We start from the raw sequence: 25,192 nt of genomic DNA on the forward strand, positions 1-25,192 counted from the left end.
TACAGCTGTAGAATTCCACACCCTGCCGTTCCATTCTTGTTTACTTACGTGTGAGGGGGGGGATTCCAGGGTTCGCCAGTTGAAGGGAGGGGGGATTCCAGGGTTCGCCAGTTGAAGGGAGAGTGTGTGGAAAGCGGAGTACCGCTGGTCCAGGTTGATCAATAAAGAGGATTACTTCCAACCTGCAGTGTTTCCTTCATTATAACAAATACCATATGTATTAACTTTAAAATGTTTACTAAGATAAACGTACTTAACGAAAACATTATGCACTTTTTTACATTACATTTTATATTCAAAAAAGAAAATATGCCCTAAAATGTACACTACTAGCTAAAATGCTATAAGCAGGTTAAAACAGAATACAACTGATCATATCTCCAAACAATGAGCTAGACTAGACGAGCTGTAGAACAAGCCAAAGAAGCTGTTCGAGTCAGAAACGTTTACGCTACTGCTCCTGCTCGAACATGCTATCAGGAGGACGAAACTTTCCAGCGATAATAAAGAACTAAATCAAAAGGTGATGGCGTTGAAGTTAGCTTATTTATCGGTCCGCTTCACAATTGCGGGCCAAAGTTAGTTGCAGGTTCAAATCCAGATGCTGGCGATCGTGAATTAGGACTGACTCGAGTCGAATGGGATTAAAAAGCAAAGCAGATACCTTTCAATGGCCAATATGGCCGCCTTCTCACGTTTGTGACGTATTCGGTGCGCGACAACTGAACATTTGACAGTTCCTTCAGCTTTGTGTTGGGGGCCGGCAAGAATCATTTGTATTGTGTGACGTCACAGTGTAATCTGTAGTAGCCGGGCCACCCCCGTATTAAACAGAGAAGGCTGATAGCCAGGCGACAGTGCAGGCGGTGAGTTTCCTCTTTTGGAGTTGAACGGGGACAAGGAGAGGGAGGGCACATACAGTGGGAATGAAAGATACAACCACAGCCCTGTATATTCTTGAACCGATTACCTCACCACTTCAATATCCTCCGCATTGTTGTGCAGCCTCCTTCTCGCAACCCTACCCTGGGAATTGCAGTCCTGCCACCATTGTGTATTGGGACTTGTAGTTTAACGCCACTGTGCAGTTTTAGAATAAAGTTCAGAAATGAAGTGCATTCTATGAACGGTAAAGTGCCATCGCTGCATGGTAGAGTACCCACTTTACTGCATTTTGTGTGTGAATAATCCTAAATGCATTCCGGATGTTATATATTTTATAACGTCTATTCCATACTGCTACATTCCGGGTTAAAGTGCATTCATCTGTATTTTATTGCTCTTATTGGAGATTAGTAATTTAATATCGGGAAATACTTGCAAAGTCGCGTTTATCACCAAGAAGACCAGCACGCAGCATTTATTTACAAGGGAACCACACTGAGAGCAGTAATAACTTCAAACATCGTTAGATTGAGGGATCTAAGAAATGGGTGTGGCCAAACTACAGGGCGCAGCCTAAAGTAGGGGACAGTTGACTTGGGCAACGTTCCTCCTCAAAACAATACACCATGAGATCCTGCAAATATGTATTTAGGGTCATCTAGTAAAAATGGGGTTATTCAAACAACAATGTTCGTCATTACTTACATCCTTAAAGGAGAGTTCCGGGACTTTTTTTTTATTGTCCCTACGGGTCGGCCATGTGTTTGTAAGCATAAATCGGTAGATCGTAGGAAACTTTCCTATGGACCTTACCCGACTTTTCGCCCCTTATCGCACTCGAAATCAGCCTCCATTTTGTGATAATCCTATCATTCCGCCGCATCGACCTGGCTCACCTGCCTTTGCGGCACTAAATCAAATCCCCCGCCCCTGAGCCTGACATCAGCAGACGCGTACTGCCCATTTCAAGCACGTCTCGTGTCAACAATCGCTGCGCCTCAGCTATTGACGTGTTGCCATGGAAATGGCAGGACGCCTCTTTCCCCAATAAGTATAAACAGACCGTTTCACAACATACAGCAGCAGATTTTCGATTCCATTCCTCTCTCTGTGTTACTTTGAGTATTCTGTGACTCGTTTCAGTGCTCTGGTCAGCTACCTTCGCCGCTTGTAGCCCGTGTGAACAGATACCAGTACCACCGCTATAAATTATTTTACTATCTTTACCGCACAATGGCCACAATAATGCCGTATATGTACGAGCCCGAGTACACCGAGGAAGAACTACTGGAAAGGCAAGCACGCGAAAACGATGGGGATTCGGACGGCAGTTGGGAGGACCAGTCAACGGATGAAGAGCCTGGACCATGTCGCATGGACGGCGTCTCCACCTGGTGCACGTGCAATCGGTGCGAGCTAATGCCAACTGAGGAGGAGAACTGCTGCTGCCGTGAAAATTCCGGGTGCTTGGCCTACATTTCGGAAAGCGAGCAAAGTCAGCAGGAAGGCGAGCAAAGTCCGCAATGCATCACCGAGCTGCCAGAGTTCAGGGAAGCCTGCCTCTCACGGACAGTGTTGAGGATGATGATGGTGCTTATGCACGAACTTCGTGGCACTGTTCGTCCGCGTAATCCGAGTAACGAGTAAGTATACTCTGTTTGTGATGTCAGTGATGCCACCACTATTTCATGGTCGTCTCCCACATATAAAATTACATTTACATATCATTGGAACGCATGTAAATTGGTTCCATATAGTGCATTTTCTAGATATAATTTTTTTCTAAGAAAAATGACATGTGTTACCTGAATCGACATTGATAAGAAAGTTTGGTCAGTTTAATACAGTTTGCATCTTTTTTTTTCACAGGTGGTACAGGCTGGTGGCCTATCGTTGCTTCACTTGGTGGCTTCACGGGAGGCTCGGACACCGCGTTCGGAGAGTAATACCTGCCTGTGCGGTACTTGCCATTAGACAACATTTCCCCAGTGACAGTGGACAATACCGCGGATTTTCCCTCGATGTGCTGCAACCTCAACTTTACAATGTGTAATGTTTATTATTTATGTTTAATTAAAATCTAAAATAAAGCCCAACATATATTTTAACAATGGTTGTTTTGATTTTTTAAATGAATCTAGTGTATATTCTCCTGGGAGGGTGAGGTATTTATAAACTCACCCCCCTGCCTTCCATGTAGTAGATCCTGCAGCCATCCTCTTACATTCAGTTAGATGGCCTCTCCTTGGTGAGGCCCTGCGGCAAACGGGTCTTGTCTGCACGACCACCGCCCCGATCCACCCCCCGCCCTATCAAAGGCAGTTCGCACCGGGGTACTTGAGCTGCTGGCAAGTGGAGCTGTCAGGGAGCGATAAAGGCCAAGAGGTGCCAAAGACCATGTACACTTCAAAGTGGTCTATAGAGCATGGGTTTGTTGTTCCCATGTCTACCTCCAGACCCCGTGTCTCCTGCCAAGCATCCCCCTCACGCTGGACGGCCCCCTGCAATCCACATAAGTGTGTCTCCATTCACGAGTCTTCCTGTGTCTTGTCTGCACGACCACCGCCCCGATCCACCCCCCGCCCTATCAAAGGCAGTTCGCACCGGGGTACTTGAGCTGCTGGCAAGTGGAGCTGTCAGGGAGCGATAAAGGCCAAGAGGTGCCAAAGACCATGTACACTTCAAAGTGGTCTATAGAGCATGGGTTTGTTGTTCCCATGTCTACCTCCAGACCCCGTGTCTCCTGCCAAGCATCCCCCTCACGCTGGACGGCCCCCTGCAATCCACATAAGTGTGTCTCCATTCACGAGTCTTCCTGTGTCTTGTCTGCACGACCACCGCCCCGATCCACCCCCCGCCCTATCAAAGGCAGTTCGCACCGGGGTACTTGAGCTGCTGGCAAGTGGAGCTGTCAGGGAGCGATAAAGGCCAAGAGGTGCCAAAGACCATGTACACTTCAAAGTGGTCTATAGAGCATGGGTTTGTTGTTCCCATGTCTACCTCCAGACCCCGTGTCTCCTGCCAAGCATCCCCCTCACGCTGGACGGCCCCCTGCAATCCACATAATGCCACGACATATACACGTCATTCATTCACAAACACACCCCTGGTTCGAATTCTTTATAACCCACCTCATATTTCTAATGAGAACTTCTTTGCGCTTTGCTAGTCAACCCGTGAAGGTGCTGGTTATCTGCTCTTCGTCTCTGTGAACTTCCGTGACCACTTTGAGCAAACTCGTCAGTTTGCAACCTGTGAACTGCTCCCTGTTCTACGACAAGAAACTACTCTGATCCCTGCATCTAACTGTTTGTTCGTCAAGGTAAGTCCATGTACCATAATCATTTTGCGTCCAATTTTTTAATTTATATCTATTTGCTAGTAGTCATCAAATTGCATCCATGTTTTCTTTTCGTTCACGACAGTACATGCAAGGAACTAGTCACATGTTCTGAGTTTAGTCAAATTACTTTTTCTATTTTTTGAAAGTTATTGAAATACTTATCCGCATGTGAATAACGTGTATAGTTCCAAGAACCAAAACGGACCTTGCATTGAACCTTTTATGTGTCATTTACTGTTTTAACACATTGGTATTCATAGAGAATTGTTGATCTTTACTTTTCAGAACTTTCCATAATGCCTGCCTGTTCCATTGGCGGTTGCCCTTCGAAGACCCATAACAAATCTGAAGGTACTATAATGCATGTTTTCCCTAAGACAATAGATCAGATAAGAGGATGGGTCCGATATTGCGGATATCCAGCCTCTGAGCTAGAAAGTAGAGTCCTAGAAGTCTTTGCGGACAAGAGGGGTGATCGATACCGCATCTGCAGCAGGCACTTTAGCCCAGACATGTACTCCACATCATTGCTAATAAAGAAGAAAACACCGCGAGCGAGGCGAAAATTGCTCTCAACCGCTATTCCCACTCTATTCGTCCACATGCCTCCACTGGTGAGTCAAGTTTACGGATCTAGTTCTCGGCCTTGCGGTAGTGTGTAGCAGTAGCTAACAATAATTTCCCCATTTATGTATCCACTCAATATGAAGGCGGAAGATTCTCCATCCGTGTCGTTATTGCAGTCATCAGCCACTTCAAGCGCCTATCGGGTAATCTTACTTAGCTATTCTGACACTGACTTGTTTTAGGCATGTAAATCAATAGTTTTAATTGATCGTGTAATTATTTTACCTAATGGTACACCCTTGTACTCGTCCTCTAGTCTTTGTTTTCAGTTATAATTATTGTTATCCAAAATAATGCAAGTACTGTCTTTCAGGGAGATGCTGAGGAGTCCAACGCATTGACGACAACCGTAGATGTCACTCAGATGCTCGAGGTACGTTTCTTTCGTTTTTAGCCATTGATATGTCCTTCTGTCGTCGCCCTCCTATTTGTCTTCTTTTTTCAATATTGTGTTCATTACTAATGAAAGTCCTATGTTTCAGGGAGTCGATGGAGCATTAGTCCAAGTAGAAGGGGGAGCATGCAGTTACGGGTCGGCGCAACAGCTTGCAGAAGTGTGCACCGCAGTTACATCGTCCCTTGATGTTCTTATGCATTTCGAGGTATGGATACTGACAGTTCGATCAAGCGAAATCATATGACGTGATTACATCCGCTATACTTCCTTCTTTATTAACGCAAGTACTATGTTTCAGGGAGATGACGGAGCTTCTTCTACAAGAACATCACCCCTAGTAGTTGATGCAGATCTCTGGGTGGTGACACTTCCAACGATCGAGCAAATCGAATCATATTTACATATCCATTATTTATTTTAGACAACTGATCATTTGTGCAGGTCTATTTAGATGAGCCGTTGACGCCTGCTCAAAGTTTATGTTCTTTTTAACAAAATAGAAAAGCATACTAATGCAATTACTGTGTTTCAGGGAGTTGCTGAAGCGTCATCTTCAATAATATCATCAATGGAAGTCTATGCGGAGCCCGAGGTATGGATCTTGACAGTTCAATCTAACTAGATCAACAATGCGTGAACTATTGTCGTTTGAATGTTCTACACAATGCGTTCATTCGTGTTTTGCTATTGAGATGTACGTATGGGTATTGGTCCCCAAGTACATTTTGTGTTTTCAATATTATTATACATACTAATGAAAGTTCTATGTTTCAGGGAGTCGATGGAGCCTCAGTGAGTGATGGATGTGCTTATCATGAAAATATAGTCGTTGCAGCGCGAGAGGAAGTGGAGACATGCACACACGAGTCGGAGCAACAGCGTCCAGATGTTGAAGTTCGAGGCAAGAAAGTTTCAAAGAAAAGAAAGCAAAAGAAGGTTAGTGTCCTGTTCACTATATTATGTTGTCTTTCACTGTCAATAGTTCAATACTGTAAGTTGTGTTTAAACTGAACATCCCTTTTCTAATCTGTCCTCTAGTTGCGAGTGGGTGTAAGAACTAAATCTACACAGACAGTGAAGCGAACGAGAGATGTTGCTTGTCAAACCTTTTGGCAGGGACTTGAGACTGGAGATGCATCGTGCCAATGGGAAGAATATGAAGTGATTGACAACGGAGCTATACCACCACCAGCCATTGATAGTGAATGTCCTCCTGGTAGTTTGGATGCAGTCGGAGATCAATTCACAGAATCCACACCCGCAAAAAATAAGAGCGCGCGAAAGTTGAAGACATTGTTTTTTTCTCCCATCTCCGGACAAGGAACAGATGTTGCAATGGAAGAGAATGACGTGGACGACAATGAAACACCATCAATATCACTCAGCATAGCGGAAGACGATATCAGAGATTGTACCTTTCATGCGAGTGACATGTCCTCAACGTTACAGGCCGAACCAGCTGGGATGCAGAGTGAAAGTATAAGGAAAGAGGCCAAATTCATTGTATTCGATAGCTGTTTGATGGATATTATTATGATGATGAAATGTGGGCATTCGGTTGGTGGGGAAGTATGTGGGGAGCCATTGATTAATGTGACTCGTGCAATTCGAGGCACTAACCTTAAAATACATGCCACCTGTACACAATATCATCCGTTCGCATGGTCTGCACAACCCATGCTGGGGCAACTGCCAGCAGGCAATCTACTTTGTGCAGCGGCCGCACTTTTTAGTGGTTCAAGTTTTAAAAAGTTACAGTATTTCTTTCAGTTTGTGGGAATCCATTTCATTGCGAAAAGTCAGTTCTACAAATACCAAACCGATTATCTATTTCCAGCCATCAGCGAAGCTTGGAGAATGGAAAAAATGTCAATGGAAAGTACATTCGCGGGCAAACGCTTCAGGCTAGCCGGTGATGGACAGTGCGACAGCCCAGGATTTTCAGCCAAGTACTGCACCTACCACTTTCAGGACATGGAAAGTAAGAAAATTGTGAGTTCGGTGGTCGTGCAGGTGTCACAAAGTACATCCTCAGTGGCCATGGAGAAAGTTGGCTTTGTAGCATCATTGCAAGAACTACAATCGCGGGGAATGGTGATCGACCTGATAGCCACGGACAGACACGTTTCAATTGCCAAGACAATGAGAGAACAGTACAAAAATATAAATCACCAATTTGACGTTTGGCATCTTGCAAAATCAATCAATAAAAAATTGTCTGCTGCAGGTAAAAAAAAAGAATTGCAAGGTATTTCACAGTGGTCCAAGTCAATCAGCAACCATCTTTGGTGGAGCTCAAAAACATGTGAAGGGTCGTTGGAAATTCTACTGGAAAAATGGCGGTCAGTAATGTTGCACTGTAGCAACGTACATCGATGGTCGACAAATGAGCATTTCCACAAATGTGAACATGGCCATTTGTCCACAGAGGAGGCACGGAAGAAGAAGTGGTTGATTCCTTCATCACCCACTCACAAAGCCATTGAAAAGATTGTATTTGATAAAACTATAACAAAAGCTTTGAGGGGACTCACGGAATTCTGCCACACAGGAGATTTGGAGGTGTTCCACAATATGTGCCTCAAGTACAGGCCCAAAAGATTGCATTTTGGCATGGAAGGCATGATAAATCGGACTCTTTTAGCGGTCTTGGCACATAACCATAATGTTGGCCGTCAACAAAGTAGGACGACCGGAACTTTAGGGACGCTTCGCTACAATAAGGCCTTCACTAAAAGAAGTAAACAATGGGTGATCAAACCAGTGTTTGAGGATATGCAATATGAGTTTATTGAGAGACTTATCGTAGATGTCCTCGATAGGCACATACATGGAGTGGTGAACGAACCTATGCAGGGGACAACTGCATTGCCACCCAACATTGCCTCTGTTCCATGTCCACCTAAAGCAGAGCTCATTGAGAAATACACATCACGGTTTAAATGATTGTAATTTGATTGTCTGTTCTCTCGAGTCTCCTCATGTTGCAGGCCCATTGCAATTAAACCAAACAGTAATATAAATCATTTTTACAAAAATTATAGAATGTTTCCGTATTGCAAAAACATGGCCGACCCATAGGGACAATAAAAAAAAAGGCACGCAGACAAGATGTCCCTAAAACTAACTGCAGCTAACTAGAAATGTGTGCTCGCTCAAAGTGAAGGTCAGCTGCTTTGATGTTTTGCTCGGGTGGCGGAACGGCCCACGACCCAATATAAGGTTCTATTGTGATTTGACCTTGACAGGCCGGGACCATCCTGAAAGACTAAGAAAAGATAATGAATAAAATTTCAGAAACGAAACGATGAGCCACGTTCATTAGAAGAAGTAACGTCGGCAAAGAAGGAGTGGTGTTTCGGGTCTGCCCTACACAGAGACACAATGGAAAATGCAAATATAATGTAAGTAACTTTTGATGAGTTTATACCGCAATTTCATTACTATACAGTGGCTTTAAAGACGGGTTCAGTTGTACTTGTTCGTTCTATGTGGCATATTGTTTTCTACCGCGCACTATCTTGAGGAGAAACATCTGCTTTTACTGAAGCACCTCAAAACCTTCCTCTTTGCTTCTGCTTTCTCTCTCCCTCTCCCCTGCTACAACTGGTCCACTGTCTGCGACCTCAGTCCTGGGCCCTTCCACTCTCCACCTGCACTCCCCCCCCCCTCCATGCCTCGCCACGCCTTTAAACACTTGTGTACACCCAGTAGCGCTGTCCTCGCTATGAAATGAATAATTTTAATAAGGATCTGATGGTGAGACTAATTTCATTTTTTATGTTTTTAGGTACATCATTCACTACTGTCTGTGTCACGAGTACCAGACACCGGCGGACGGCTTCTACAGCCGCCAGTTGCTTCTCCGCGTGAACAACGTTACCACCCTGACCATTTTATGGGACGATCGCCAAGTACAAGTATGCCCTTACGCGGTACTAACGGTTAGATGCAACATACCTACCATTGTGGTGGCCTAGCGCCTCGTTGTTGGAACAGCCATGCGATTATCAGTGCGACAGAAGAGCTTATTTTTATCGTAAACCAACACCCTGTGTACTGCACACGAACATCGCTTCCCTCAAGACGAACTAATTTGGATCGAGAGCAAAGAAAAATGCAAATCGCTGAATATTCTCTAAACATTTGATGTCCAATAAACGTACTTTGCCAAATGTACAATCTTGCCGTTTGCTTTTAAACCACGGTTTCACATTCCGAATTGTGGTGCTGTATTGTGAGATGCTCTAAGACCCTGTGTACAGCAAAGGACCATCGCGTTCCTCAATACGAACTTTTTGGAACATGAGCAAATAAAAATGCAAATCGCTGAATATTCTCTAAACATTTGATGTCAAATAAATGTACTTTACCACATTTACAATCTTGCGGTTTGATTTCAAAGTACAGTTTCATATTCCGAATTGTGGTGCGCTGTATTGTGAGCTGATCTGTGTTGATTTCCGGGGTCTGTGTGGAGTCGCGTAGAAGACGCCTGGGCGCGTTTGCCTACGCAGCACAGTCACGTCACGGATAGAGGCGGGGAATATGAATGTTTTGATAAAGTCTGTTTCAGGGGCGGGGGATTTGATTTAGAGCCGCAAAGGCAGGTGAGCCAGGTCGATGCGGCGGAATGATAGGATTATCACAAAATGGAGGCTGATTTCGAGTGCGATAAGGGGCGAAAAGTCGGGTAAGGTCCATAGGAAAGTTTCCTACGATCTACCGATTTATGCTTACAAACACATGGCCGACCCGTAGGGACAATAAAAAAAAAGTCCCGGAACTCTCCTTTAAATTCGCAGTTGTCTGCCTTCTTCAACAACAGACACTGGTATCACCAAGTGCCAAAGAATTTGACAAACTCAACGAGGTTTGTGGAAAAGGTGTCTACAATTGGCGGTATTTATTCTTAAATCATGCCAATCCATAAAATTGGATTAATAATGAGGCTTTATAAGTTATGTGAACATTAGGAATTGTTACATCATTACATAGGCCTTTAACAGATTGTGTAATCTCGCACAACTTGTCTCATATTACAGTGCAACCCATATTGTTCAAATCTAACATCATTGCACAATCACCAATGGCCACTATTCATTATGATTGGGTCTTATACTATTGCACAACCCCTAATGGCGTTTCGTAGCACAGATCATACTATTCAAATCCTCTATTTGTTAGTCTGAATGGCCATCACCTGTATCACTCCAACTAGGAGTTCCCTCAGGGCTTTATGACATGTCTCATGAACACAAAGATCACATAAGGTATTTTTGTAAGGTGCTTATACATCAAGAAATTGTGTTTCAAAACACCCAAGGCATAGCTCTCAACTCGCACGCTTTTGGCGGGTGTCACCCGCCTTGTAAACAGTTGAACCACCCTCCAAGCCTCGTGCACGCCCATTCGTTTCAATGGGCCTCTCACCCGCCAAAAATAAAATCGGGTGTTTTCACCCACCTTTGCGACACAAATGGTTGAGAGCTATGCCAACGTATCCTGTTTCATGTTTTTCTAATCTGCATTTATTCATTGATCCTGCAGTTCTGTAAGATCCCTGTAGCTTTCGTTCTACTTTATGGCCAAAGACAATGCTTCCCTTATGGTTAATTAGGAGGCGTTCTCCATGTCCAGAAAATGTTTTCCCAAGCAAGTTGGTATTAGTTTATCCAAAAATGTCAAAACGAACTTTGTTATGTTATGTTACTTGGCATTTATATAGCGCTTTATATAAACCAGTTCATTCTTTGTAATTTCCACGAGCAGCAGGCAGCAGCCTTTTGGACTTTTACTGATTCCTGCAGACCATCCAGCCATCCGGCAACAAAACTAACAAGATATTACCTTCCTTTAGTTTCTTACCTGCCTTGAGAAAGCCCCTTAGGGGTTGAAACACATGTCGGCTGACCACCCTCTCTAGACAAAACGTCTACACTATAACAAATAAAAATACACTCTGTAAACGCAGCAACAAGCGTCAGATCCTTTCTTCAAAGGGTCAATCAATTATTTTCTCATTGCAAGGTAACCAGGACTTTTTCTGCACTTTGTCTTCAAGAGGTATTGAGTTTACCTCTTGTTACCAGTGACCTTGCAGAGTTGAAACTCATAGGGTGCACCAGAATATGTGTGCAGCTGATGTAATTGCCGGGTGGTAGCTGCATCCTAGCGTTAGGTGTGGTGCTGGAGATATCAGTTGGATGTGTGCAGTCTGGTGGATGGACACCCAGACTGGGTTCTGGCTGCGTTAGGCCTGAAGGACGCCTATGTGAGCGACTAGGCCGGAATGTGCTTGGCTAGCTGCATTTTATTAGGGTGATGGGTGTTCATAGGGTAGTATTCGTATGTAAACGGCTAGGCCGAATTCTCAGCTCTATAGCTGTGTTCTAGATGAATGATGGTGTATAGTAGAGAGTATGGGTAGTGGTGTGATATGGTGGTTATCTTTAAGCGCCCGGGACAAGGCACGTGAACAGGATGGCAGGGAACATAGTGACATACGGTCACATAGAGACAGGGGGGCTGGGTTTATAACGACAGGCGGGGCATACGAATATAGCAACGGTATGGGGAACAGGAAGGCAGGGTACACAGTGACACTCAATTTAGGCTAATGTCCACGATTTAATCTCTAGGTGTGGCACATGCAAACATTCACAAATGCGTTTAATTGAGGCATATGCTAACATTCACAATTCCATCCAAGTTTGGGGAATGCTGATGATTCCATTCTATCTAGATGTGACTTAAGCTAATGTCCACGATTTCATCTCTAAGTGAGGCACTTGCTACTTTTCACAAACGCGTTTAAGTGAGGCACATGCTAACATTCACAATTCAATCCAAGTTTGGGGCATGCTGACAATTGCATATTATCGAGATGCGACTTAGGCTAATGTCCACGATTTCATCTATAGATGTGGCACATGCTAACATTCACAATTCCATCTAAGTGTGGGGCATGCTGACAATTCCATATTATCTAGATGCGACTTAGGCTAATGTCCACGATTTCATCTCTAGGTGTGGCACATGCTAACATTCACAATTCCATCTAAGTGTGGGCATGCAGACCATTTCATTCTATCTAGGGTACACAGGGAAGCGGGGTGGTATGTTAACGTTTACATTCGCATTTCTATCTAGATGCGATTCAGGATAATGTTCGCAACTCCACCCAATTGTGGGGCATGCTAACAATTGTAGTTCAATCTAGGACCGACTCAGGCCAATGTTTGCAACTTCATCTAAGCATGCTACATGACACCATTTACAACTTCATCTAAGTGTGACGCATGCTATCATTCACTATTCCATCTATTTGTTGGAGACGTTATCAATTATAATTCTTTAATTTCTATAATTTGCTTTGAGCGCAAAAAAGAAGGTGCTCAGATTATACAAATCTAAGATAAAGGCTACACGGTGCGCTTTTCACTTGTCTAATAATCAAAATATGGTTCAGCTCTTATGTAATCACAACATTCGTGATATTTGGAAAATGCTTAGAACACCAGACAATTCAAACGTAGCCCATATGGAACCTGCAATTGACGGTATTACATGGTTTTCATTTTTTGAACATAAATATCGTCTTCCGACGAGTTTTTGTGAAGAAGATATGTCATATCTATTGAAATATATACCCGAGCACTGTCCGTGGGTGCTCAATGATGTCATAGCAGCAATTGAGAAGCTGAAACCGTCGAAGTGTGCTGGCCCTGACGGTTTACCGCCATGTGTCATAAAAGATGATCCTATTTTTTGTGCTAATGTCTTTTTGAGGATATTTAGATCTATTTTTTCAACCAAAACTCTTCTGTGTTCTTGGGTCAAGTCGATTATTATTCCCTTACATAAAAAAGGACCCTGCACTGATCCCAATTCTTTTAGGCCAATTGCCCTTATTGATGTCGCTGCCAAGATTTTTGCCCTTCTTCTACTCAATGAAGTTGAGAAACACATCAAAACAGAAAAAACTCTAAATAAAGTACAGACGGGCTTTAGAAAAAATATGGGGACTCAACTGAATGCTTCCGTTCTTGCTCATCTAATTGCGGAAGCTCAAAATTCTGCACATGGTCCGATTTTTATTGCATCACTCGACCTATCTTCAGCATTTGATTCAGTAATTCGTAATAGGTTGTGGAAAAAAATGATAAATCTTAATTTTCCACCAAGTTTGGTGGCGCTTATTGCTCTTTTGCATCAACACACTTCCATTAGAGTACGTATTTCAAGCAAAGGCATTCTAACAGATTCTATTCCAACGGCAATTGGCGTTAAACAGGGATGTAATCTTGGAGCAGTGCTTTTTAATTTATACCTCCACGATATTGAAGGTATTTGGGATTCTTCTAAATCTTACACTGTGAAGTTGGGGAAGATTCATCTCTCGTGGTTGGCTTATGCCGATGATATATTACTATTTGATAGTACGCAATCTGGGCTGCAAAATAAATTAGAGACATTTTTGTTGTATTGTAGAAAAAACAATCTTACTATAAATCCCTCAAAATCAAATATCCTGATACTTTCTTCGAAAAAAAAGATTCGGAAGTTTCGGTGGCACTTAGAGTCTTCTATCATTCAAATTGCAGTCCAGATAACCTATTTGGGATATAATCTGGCAAACAATTCATCTGCACTTTTTTGGCAACGTGCGATTGCAGAAAAAGTGATACCTTTACAGAATCAAATGAGAATTATTTGTCGTAAACTTTGTAAATTTTCTCTAAGTCCTCTATTTGAATTTTATTCAAAAAAGGTTGAATCTATCATTCTTTATGAATATGAATTTAAACGATCTAGCAAGCTTTTTGAATAAATTTCAAGCCATGCTATGGAAAACAACATTATGTCTTCCTTCTTCTCTTCCGAATGCAATACTTCGTCATGAGTTAGGTTTAAACTCACTGGCAGCACGATATAATTGGCCTCTTTTGAAAACTTATTTAAAAATGAGTTTTCCAGAGGAAAACTCGCTGTATGAGGACTTTTGTTATATGCTAAGAGCATCGCAGCCAAGATCTATTGCTGATTTTAAGCAGCGTATATTGTCTGTCCTTGGAAGTATTAATATTTCTGCTGAAGATCTTCAAAGCAGATTCCACAGTGCACATAAACGTGTTTTTTTGAATGACTGGCAGAGACTTGTACTCAAATATCGAGCTACTCTTCTTTTTCTGAATATGCACGTTTTAGGCACGCTCAGGTGCTTCTGCAACAATATCTTATTCTTATTCCGAGTGCTGAAATTCGTTCAGATTACATGCTTTTTCGATTGGATTTACTGCACACTAAAGCAAGAATGAAATATTGGGGCACCAGAGACAGAGAAGAGGTTGATACTAGTTGTAGATTTTGTAAAAAACTTGAATGTACAGAGACTTTGAAACACCTTTTTTTGTTCTGTACAGCCTTTGAAATGGTGAGACTAAAAAACATTTCACTATTCAGTACTACTAACACCCTCATGGGAAGAGAATTAATCTGGACCCATTGTATGTGGGGTTCTAGTAATTCCTTAATGTTGGCAACGGTGCGATTAGTGAAAATAATTGAGTCTGCACTTCTTTTTTGTGTTGATGGTAAATGTGTGGTTGGGACAATTTGAGGCCGTTGTTGAGTCCATGTGTTTCTGCGCTTTATGTTTCTATGTTTGATGTGTTTATAGGATGTGTTGGGTTTGTGGCCTTTGTTTAAGTAAAGAATATGTTTGTGGTTAAGGAACAGAAAAGGGAAAATAAATATCTGATTTATGTAAATGTTTGTTTTTAAATGACATGTATTAATGTGAAATGTAATTGATTGTAATTGTTGTAAATTAATTTTGTAAAGATGCGTTTGCATCAAAAACAAAATAATAACAAAAAAAAATTATAATTCTATCCAAGTGAGGACATGCTACCAATCGTAATTCAATCTAAGTCTGGCACATTCTACCATTTACAATTCTATCTATGTCGTGTTATGTTATTTTGCATTTATTTAGTGCCTTATATACCATTGGTAAGGTCTGAAGGCGCTGGTAGGATGAACGCCCTTGGGAACCAAAGTTCAGGTAAGGGAGAGAGTAGGGAGAGATAACGGCGCGTGTGCGCACCGGGTATGTGTGCAGCTGGTGCGGTATTTGTGAAGTAGCTGCTTCTTAGCGGTAGGTGTGGTAGTTGAGATCAGGGGTATGTGTTCGCTCTGGCAGGATTTATCCAGACCAACTGTGGCTGCGTTAGGCCTGAGGAGAACGGCTGGCTAGGGGGTGTGTAACCAGCAGTGTTTACTTAGAATGATGCGGAGTGAGCGGGAGATGTTGGTATGAAAACAGTTATACCGAATGGTGTCATAGTATCTCTGTGTTCTAGTTGAGTGGTGGTGCAAAGAAGAGAGTAAGCGTGGGGTGTGATATGATGGGTTTCATGCTCTTTCAAACGTTCTCTACATTCCAGACCATACTATGTACGTCGCGCAGTTCTATGCGCTTCAGTCCGTTCTATGAACTTTATTCATTCTATGTGACTCGTCTGCGCTACACACTTCGGTCTGCTCAACATACTCATGCACTCCAGTCCGCCCTGCGCGCTCAAGTCCGCCTCGCACCCTCCAGTCTGCCCCATGCATGCACTCCTGTCTGGCCCACGCATGCAGTCCTGTCTGCCCCTGTATTTCGCATTCTCCCATGGTACGCAGCCTCCCTCTCGCCGCATTCACCAGCTCCTGCACTCATTTGCTCCCCGCACCGATCCGCTCCCCGTACTCATCCGCTCCCTGCCCTCATCCGCTCTCCGCACTCATCCGCTCGCCTGCACTCATCTGTTCCCTCACTCATCAGCTCTCTTCACTTCTCCGCTCTATGCACTCATCTGGTCATTGTACTCATCTGCTCAATGCACTCGTGCTATTCACGCATTCATCTCATCCGTTCCCCTCCCACAATCGCTCACTTCATTCTTCCGCTTCCGGCGCTCATCAGTTCCTCTTATTTATCCGCTCCCTGTATTCAGCCACTCCCTGTATTCAGCTGCTCCCTGTACTCGGCCGCTCGCCATACTCAGCGGCTCGCCATACTCAGCGGCTCTCCGTACTCAGCCGCTTAATGCATTCGTGATTTTGTACGCATTTAACTCATCTGCTCCGTACACTCATCCGCTCTATGCACTCGTCCGCTCTGTAACCTCGTCCGCTCTGAAACCTCGTCCGCTCTACACTCTCATCCATTCTACACGCTCATCTGCTCTACACGCTCCCCCGCTCTACATGCTCATCCGCTCTACATGCTCACCCGCTCTACACGCTCCCCGACTCTACACATGCTCCCCGACTCTACACATGCTCCCCGACTCTACACACGCTCCCCGACTCTACACGCTCCCCGACTCTACACACGCTCCCCGACTCTACACGCTCCCGCACTCGACACACTCCCTCACTCTACACGCACCCCCACTCTACACGCATCCCCACTCTACATGCTCCTCATTCTACACGATCATAGGTTCTGTACATTCATCAGTTCTACATTCGCTTCTCTGCATTTATGCACTCATCCGCCATACACGCTCGTCCGCTCTACACACCCAACCACTCCAGACGCTCATCGGCTTGACATGTTCATCCATTCTATACCTTTATCCGATCAACATATTCATTCAATTTACACACTCTTTTGATCTATATAGTCATCTGTTCTTCCACTCATGCATTCTTCCACTCAGTGCATTCAACTGTTTATACTCAACCATTCTACACATTCAGCAGTTTGCGGCAAGATGTTAAATCCTCGGTTTGGCGGATGTGAGGGGGGAGTGAGTTCCACAGGGTGGGGGCAGGCTGAGAATGCTGATCCGCCTAATCTGACTGAGTTTGTCTTGGGGATGACTAGGAGGCCGGCTGAGCTTGATTTTAGGGTGCGAGGGGGTGATAGGGTTTTAGTTTGTCTTGAAGATATTGTGGTCCGGTTTTATGCAGTGCTCGATGGGAAATGCATAAGGTTTTCAAGGTCACCCTTCGGGCTACTGGAAGACAGCGCAGCGTCTTAAGGACTGGGGAGATGTGGTCTCTTGGGCGGAGCGCAAGTAGCAATTTGGTTGCCGTGTTTTGTGCCCTTTGGAGTTTATTCAGTTGGTACGCGTGGATTCCGAGATATAGGGGGTTTGCATAGTCCAGTCTTGACATAACGATTGATTGGACCGCTGAGAGTCTGTTACGAATGGAGAGATATGGAAAGATGCACCTAAGGGTTTTAAGGTGGTAGTGGCAGGATTTTGAGACGTTGTTGACTTGGCGCGCCAGTGTTAGGTCAGAGTCAAGGATGCAGCCAAGATTTTTCACTGAGTTGCAGGGGGTTGGTGAGCTGCCCATGGTGGATGGCCAGGGTAGTGGTTGCGGAAGAAGCTTGGGGTTGCCACATACCATGATTTCCGTTTTGGAGGGGTTTAACAAGAGGTGGCTTTGGGTCATCCAGAGTTCTATGTCGAGGAGGCAGGAGACCAGGTCAGGTCGGGAGTTCGAATTTGAGTTCATTAGTTTTAGGATTAATTGAGTGTCGTCGGCGTAGTTGTAACAGGATGTTGTGTGAGCGAACTATTGGAGGGAGGGTGATCAAGTAGAGATTGAACAGGAGGGCAGATAGGCATGCTCCTTGTGGTACTCCCGTGTCGACAAGTCGGGCTTGGGAGGTGTAGGTGGAGAGTATCGTTATTTGGTACCTATCTTTGAGGAATGAAGCTATCCATTTAAGAGCAGCTCCACGAATTCCTAGGGAGTGGAGACGGTCTAGGAGGATTGGGTGATTGATTGTGTCAAAGGAAGCAGCAGATAGGTCAAGAAGGATTAGAGCAGCGCATGCCGTGGCGTCTGCCGTCATTTTAAGGTCATCCCAGATTGAGGTTAGGGTGGTTTTGGTTCCGTGACGGGCTCTGAAACCTGATTGTGCGGGGTCTAGGAGATTGTTGGCTTCGACAAAGGCATTTAGTTGGGAGTAGGCGGCTCGGTCAATGAGTTTGGCAAGGAATCTGGTGTTCGAGATGGGGTGGTAGTTTTTGGGCTGGAGAGGGTCAAGGGAAGGTTTTTTAATTAGCGGTTTGACATGAACTGTTTTGAATGCGTCGGGAAAGATACCAGAGGAAAGGGAGTCGTTTATGATGGATCTTGCGTGTTTTCCTCCGCAGGTGGAAGCAAACATTTCTTTGAGGGTTGTGGAGGGTCCAGCGGGGAGCCAGATGGTTTGCGGGCAGATAGACATTTGAGAAATTGCTCTGGTGATATTGGACTAAAGGATTTGCAGGTTGGTTGCGGAGTGATTGCAGCTGGTGGGCTGGCCGCTATGGGGGGAGTATTGCCTGGTGGATGTAAGAGAGGCAGTTTGGTGGCTAGAGTATTTGTTCTTTTGAGAGCCGTGGTGTAGAAGTGGAGGGAGAGCGAGTCGCACAGTGATTGTGAGGGGGTTGGGACGGTCGTGGTGCAAGCCGGTTTGGTGAATTCAGAGATTATTTTGTGGAGTTCCTTGCTTGGGTTTTTGCAGTTTAGTATTCGGGAGTTGTAGTGGGCTTTTTTAGCTTTCCGGATTTCGGCCTTGTACTGATAGAGGTGTCGGGCCAAGGTGGCCCTGTTCTCCTTGGTTTTGTCTTTCTGCCATTTGCGTTCTAGGTATTTATATAGTTGTTTAATGGTCTTCAACTCAGGAGTGAACCATCTGGGGAAAAGGCTACGGCGGGTTGATGGTTTGCAAGGGGGTGTGAGCCGCATCAGAGATGCGTTGAGCCATGAGTCAACGTATCGGGGGTTAGTTGTTTAATGAGTTGGCTGGTAGGTGGTGGAGATTGGTGGAGTGTAGTGTATCGGCTAGGTCCGGGACGATTATTAGTTTTTTCCAGCATTTGCGAAGATTAGGTGGTTCAGATTCGAGTACGGGAGTGGGGTTGGGTGAGCGAATGAAGAAAGAGAGAATTAAGTGATCGGACCAGATGATGGGGGTCGGGGGGTTTAAATGAATCAGGGTGTTGGAGCTAAAGATAGCATCAAGAGTGTGTCCTTTATAGTGAGTCGGGCCGTTTAAGTGGTGTTGGAGGTTAATTCCGTCTAAACCGTCAATCAGAGAGTGTGTCATAGGGTTGGTAGGGATGTCGAGCCATATGTTGAAGTCACCAAGAAGGGTGAGGTTGGGATGGTTTAGTTGAAGGGTGGCAATTGAGTCGCAGAGGTTGTTTGCGAAGTGTCTATCGTAGCCTGGAGGCCTGTAGATTATTAGGAAGCTGTGCGAGAGCGACGGGGAGAGGGATAGTTTAACGAGGAGTGATTCGCAGGATGGAATGGAGGGTTGGTTGTCGATGATTGAGGCGTGGAAGAGAGACTTGAAGATGAATGCTACTCCCCCTCCTCTAGAGGGACGGTTCATTGGTATGAGGGAGTAGTCAGGGGGAAAGGCTTCACTGGCGATTGGAGCGAAATCATCAGAGAACCACGTTTCTCTGATGAAAACCAGATCTGGTTTTTCAGAGGCGAGTTAGTCAAAGATGGAGAATCTGTTTTTTGCTACGGATTGGGCATTAAATAGGATGCAGTTCACATTGACAGGTGAGGTTGGTCTCGGGGCTGGAGCGGAAGGGGGTAGTGGCGGAGAGAGAGGAGGCATTAGAGGGAGGGGGTGGGTAATGATCGGTGGGAATAGTGGGCGAGCAGAAGAATTGGCGGGCTTCGGGCGGGATTGGGTGGCTGTGTGTGTTCGGATGATCGAGTTTGGCTCGGGGGATTTGAGGGTGGGGTGTGGGCGGTTAGGAGTTTCCATTACAGTTGGTGAGAAGCCGAGGGAGATGGGTTTCAGAAAAGGTGAAGCTACGGGGGACGGAGGTGATTGGGGAAAAGTGGAGGTGGGTCAAGACAAGGGAGGCGAGGAGTGCTGACAGATTGAGGGGGACCAGGTGCAATTCCCTTTTAGTTTCTTTGTTGCGATTGGAGTGTGAGAGAGGGAGGGGGGGTTTGAGGGGGAGAGGGATGCGGCTTCGGTTCTTGCTAGGGCTAGGCGTGCAGTTTTTAGAGACGGGAAAGGGAGTGTTCGGTGGGGGATGCTGGTGGGGGTTTGTGGGCAAGGCGGGGGGTTGATGCTTGCAGGACAAGGTGTGTCCACTGTGATAGTGAGGGGGGCGGGCATGGTTAACGTGGGCTGGCCGGTGGTGGGGTTCCGGAGAGAAGTGGTCTTAGGGTGGTTGGCTCGCCATCATGCACCTCTGGCTTGGTGTTTGGAGAGGGGAATGGTCGGGAGTGCAAAGGAGGGTGGGGTGATTTACTAAGGGGGGTATGGGACGGATGGCACACCGGGACGTGAGGGCGGTCCTCGGTGGTCATTTCCGACAGACTCTGTTGGAGTGGGTGCACTCAGGATTAGAAAAAGCTGTTAGGTGTGGTCTCGGTCGAAACTTAAGTTTATTGGACTTTATATGTTAGACTAAATTCATGGCTGTGAGTAGTCTTGGTTTCGGGGTTGTAGTAGTTTGCAGATAGATGAGTCTAAATGAGGCACATAGTATTATTCGCAGTTTCATCTGGGTGTGGCACCTGCTACCATTCACAATTTCGTCTTAAGTGTGGCACATGCTATCATTTACAATTCTATCTAGGTGGGGGATATGCTATTCTACACAATTTCATCTGGGCGTGGCGCTTACTAATCTTCAATATCCTATCTAGATGTGAGGCAGGCTGGTGCTCACGATTCCATCTAAGTGTGACATTTGGCAACAATCACAGTTTCATCTAAGTTTGGCACATGCTGACGTTGAATCTCTCTAAATGAGAGGCTGGCTGATCTTCGCCATTCTCTCTGGGTGTGACACTAGTTACCATTGGCAAGTGTGGACAACATTTACAGTCCATCCATGAAAAGATTTAGGTTGGTGGTCAGAATCTCTCCAGGTGTGCTTTGAGGGAGTCTATGGCAGTTTACGGAATGGAAAGGTTAGGTAGATTGGCAAGGGCTTTCTGGAGTGGAGTAATTGCTCTATGCCTCACCCATGACACACTTACAGTTTTGTTGGTGACTGTTCATTGCTGGTCCCTGGCTTCCCCTGCAGACACCTGCAGACACTTGCAGACACTTTCTGGATCCGCCTGTGTTGGAGCCACCCTTTGCTTTGGGGCCCTTAGCCGAAGGGACTGCCGGGCAGGGGGCTGCCCTGGGTGGCCCAATTATGATCAGTGAGTAAGCCAATCAGGGGTGCGGGCGGGACGGGAGGCGGTAGCCCTGACCAGGAAGGGGAGTTTGGAATATGCACACAGCATGCAGGTTCTGGGGGGGTTTAATTCAATAAAAGTTGGTCAAAATGGGTCGTGGTGGGACGCGGGGCATGGGCACTTACTTTTACTAGTTTTGGGCCAAGAAAGGGTCGCAGGGCACGACTCCATTCATCAATATCAGCTGGGAAAGGGAAGCGGGATGGTACGAGCGGTTTGTTGGCCTTGGTGTGCCGGGAACACAGCCAATCGGGTGTGGGCGGGACGGGAGGCGGGAGCACTGACCAGGAAGGGGAGCTTGGAATATGTACACAGCACGCAGGGTTTGGGGGGGGTTTAATTCAATCAATCATATTGGTTGAAATAGACGGGCACACACATTATGAGTCTTGTCTGTGTTTGTGTGAATGTGTGTTGGCGGTACGTCCCAATCCTGGTAAAACTCAGAACCACATTTGGGCCTTGACTGAGAGAAGCTCTTTAGCATCTTGTTGAATAGCCCCTCCCCTTCTGATCCTAGCCCCCAGGTTCTTCTTGCTGCGCTAATCGCAACTCACTGGTATACTAAGGGGGCTAGAGATAGCCCAAACATAAACCCATCCAAATTCAAACCCATAACGGAACTGGGCAACTGGAGCAGTATCCTATCTCTCGCACCAGCCAGCAAAACCTCTCCAGTGCTTATCATAAGCTTTCTGTGTCGAGGATCTAACAATTGGATGTAGACGTTAACTGAAAAGTCAAACTCTATCCCTGCCAATCTTTACATTTAATTTCCAGGCCCCACATTGGATCACCCTATATGACTTGGACCCATACCGAGGCAATCAGACCTGGGCTTCCCGGCAACAGGAACATGGGTCCTGCGGCCAAGTCCAGGAGAAGGGGGAACCAAGACCTCCTTGGCTACACTGACGCTATTGGAATAACCTCTGACACAGTCTCGATCGGATAGCTCAGGGGCAACGTGCTTGCCTTGGAAGCGAGATGACATGGAGCAAAACAGGTTCGATCCACGGGTCCACGTTTAGAAACCTCTGCGTATTAAGCGCGTTATAAATAACCAATCATAATCAGAGAGCCAGATTCTTTTCTAATACATTGGGTAGGAGCATTAGACGGGGGAATGCACATAACAGACCAACAAATCTGCTGGCCACTATTTCATCATGGGATGAAAAAAGTTGAGGAAGGGGTTTTTCCTCTTTTGGTAAGGGGGCTGTTGTGGGTGAGGAAGACAATGTAGAGAACAACATAGTCCACAACCGGCTACCCTGCTACTACCGCACTCAAGGCGGTTTGTGATATACACTTCTTAAAGTACACACTCACTGCAAATAGTTATTTGTACAGCTGAACACCAAGTTCAATTGAAAAAAACATATTTTAATTCATATAAACTTCACAAAAAAGTTTAAAATCAATAAAAAACAAGCCTGACAAATGTGCAGAAAACAGATTTTTAACATTGCGTATTGAAGAGAGCATAAAAAGAAAATTCAGCTCAAGGGGTAAACACAAGATGTTCAATAATAATCAAGTACTTTTGTGATGTTAGTAACAAAACTGATAACTAGAAATAATCTCCTTGTATAGATTGTTTATCATGGGGCGTCAACACATATTCGTGTTTCTAAGCATTAAAGAAAACACCAGAAGAGAATTAATCAGTTATCCGTGTGTCTTCAACCCCCTCTCTTCAGGACGCTTGAAACATTAAGTGTTGGGGCCAGTTCACATTTCTCTTCGTGCACCCAGCCTTGTGCAACGGAGACTACATTTTAAAATAACAACAACCGATTAGGAACCTGGTGGATTCAATTTAAGTTTTTGACAACAACGTATGCACATGGGTGGATATCACATAAAAACAAGCCTTTTTATATTTAGTTGAGTGAGTGCAGTCACATTTCAGGATGTATATCCTCCAGTTAATATTAACTATGGAACTCACGGCAATAATGCCTATAAGAGACCAGCATACAATACTGTTAGTATTTCTTAACTGGACCTATTTATGGGGTGGATATGTTCCATGCTTGATTTATTAAGCATATTAAGTTTAACATGTAACTGTCGGAAGCGGCTGAAACCCTTTCGTTCCGGTCTCAGTGCGGCTTGACAGTGACGCGGAAGAAGGTGCGCTCCTCTAACGGAAGAGACCGCCCAGTGACTGCTACAGCGTCCCGGCAACTCGGCGATTCGGGGCTGTGTCGGCCTGGAGTGGTGTGTGCGGGAGCGGAGAGCGAACTAGTTTGGCGGCGATCCCGGAGACGCGCCGGGAGGCGTCGGGGCTGTGTGCGGCCCGCCGGGAGCAGCTATCACATGGTGAAGCGTACCGCGGATGACAGAGGGTGTTTGTGAATTACGGTGAGTTCCTTGAGAGCCCCCCGCAAGCCCCTCTGAAGCCGCGGGAGGGCAGGCCTGCACGTACAGTGCTGGGCAGCAGTCCAGTACCTGGAGAGAGCGAGGGATAAGGCTGGGGAAAACCGCAGCAAAACAGCACCAGTCGGCTTCGGTCTGAACCCGTGGAGGTGGAGGTCGTTTCTTGTCCACAGACCTACTGGTTGATGCTGGAAACCGACCGTTGGACTCCCTGTGGACGACAGGGAGGCGATAGGTAAAGGGTTGAGTCTGCCTGCGCAGCAACTGCGTATTTTACCTCTGGGAGCTGTGGGAGTCTGTAAGGAGTGACTTATTATTTGGACATAAATAAATAAAATCTCCTGCATTTATTTTTCTGGAGATAATATGCCTCCAAAAACACGCGCTGTTAAATCTTCTTATAATCTGAGGAAAGGCAAGACCGACAATATAAATATGCCCGCCACCAATTCATCGGGGGGGAATAATTTGAAAGCTCCAGTTAATACTAGAGGAACGATTCCTGCTTTATTTGGAAAAATCCCATGTGTACGTAGCTGTGAACATACTGAGGAGACATCGTCGATAGTACATAATGGAAGTCGTTCCCTGGAGATGACACATTTTGATGATATTGACAACAATTCATTACTCGATCTGTGTCTCTCTATACAGAAATCAATGCCCCCCCCGCTGACTGGCAGGGTGGGGAGTATTGAGACCGAGAATACCCAGAGAGCTGTAAGTCCTATAGTAGAAGCACAAGTATTAAAATCAATAAATGCTTCATCAGAGATTTCGGGTAAGGGCCGACTCTCTGAATCACCTAATTTATTGATCGATCTTGAAGAATCCAGGAGGCATAACGAAGATCGATCAAATGAATCTTCACAATTGAACTCCGAAGCTATTGCATAGTTGCAGGCGTCAACGTCTTCATTGCAATTTGCGCTAAAAATACTATTAAAACTCTGTGGGAAAATGCATGCTAATACTGCTCTGCAGCTGAACTTACCTGGCTCGGGCATTGACTTCGCTCATGAAGAGCAGCCCGAAGAAATAAAGGAGCCGGAATTATCGGCTATTGACACGAACATTGAGGGGACTGTGTCTCCTATAAAGGAAGAAAATACCCACTTGACTAAAAAACAGCGCAGAATTGCGAGGAGAGCTGCACTAAGGAATGTGCCAGTGATGGTGGCTTCACCCTTACCTAATACTGCTAAGCCGCAGCAAAAATCAAGAAAAGCAAAAAGAAGGGCCCAGAAAAGGAAAAATCTACTAAAGAAGGGCCCGGGAACACTTACCAGTTGGATATTGCCAGAGCAACCCAAAGATGTATCGAC

General features: G+C 45.3%; 1 protein-coding gene across 1 annotated transcript in view; it reads left to right on the forward strand.

The window, feature by feature from the left end:
• Nucleotides 1–767: 767 nt before the first annotated feature.
• Nucleotides 768–25,192, forward strand: part of UBN1 (ubinuclein 1) — a 2,005,314-nt gene continuing 1,980,889 nt past the window's right edge. Inside the window, exon 1 of the mRNA XM_069646040.1 lies at nucleotides 768–866. The gene's annotated coding sequence lies outside the window, so the exon portion shown is untranslated. The remainder of the gene's footprint in view (nucleotides 867–25,192) is intronic.

The sequence above is a fragment of the Ambystoma mexicanum genome, chromosome 2p, assembly GCF_040938575.1.
Source record: "Ambystoma mexicanum isolate Mex_15411 chromosome 2p, UKY_AmexF1_1, whole genome shotgun sequence".
In the NCBI taxonomy this organism is placed as follows: Eukaryota; Metazoa; Chordata; class Amphibia; order Caudata; family Ambystomatidae; genus Ambystoma; species Ambystoma mexicanum.